Raw genomic sequence first — 590 nt, 5'->3', positions numbered from 1 at the left:
TCAAGGCATATTTACCTGTTAGTGACCTGTAATAACAGGTAAATAAAAATTTCACTTTTTTTGCATAAAATTTATCAAATAGGCCATCAATATTTATGTAATACCCCGTATTTTATTAACATTATCCTAAGGCGTTGACATTCCTAAGTTATGATCTTCAGATATTTCAAAAGAATTTTTATAAGTGAGTATAGTTGTTATTAAGCTGCGAACCTACGTACCGGTCACGAACCGTAAAATTTTTAGGAACTAGTATTTGGACTTGTTTGTCCTAGGAAATGGATTTCTAGACACCATACTATTATTCTTGAATTTCCTATTTAATTAGATTAGCCCATAGCAGCGAAAATTTATTTTGATCGTACATCGCTAAATTTCGCGGTGTACCGAACCTAGCCCAATTTTGAGGGTTAGTCTGGAATAAATTTTTAGTTTCGGAAATTATTCTATCTGGATTATTTTCCACCGAAACTTTATCTGTTTGGACCCCAACTGATAAGTTGTGGAGATATTTTATTATTTTATTATTTTTTTTTCCAACCTTATCACATAAGATTGTGATGTAGTATAAAAGCCAATTTTTTTCCTTT

This window comes from Ipomoea triloba, chromosome 16 (assembly GCF_003576645.1).
Source record: "Ipomoea triloba cultivar NCNSP0323 chromosome 16, ASM357664v1".
In the NCBI taxonomy this organism is placed as follows: domain Eukaryota; kingdom Viridiplantae; phylum Streptophyta; class Magnoliopsida; order Solanales; family Convolvulaceae; genus Ipomoea; species Ipomoea triloba.
This window is presented reverse-complemented; position numbering follows the sequence as displayed.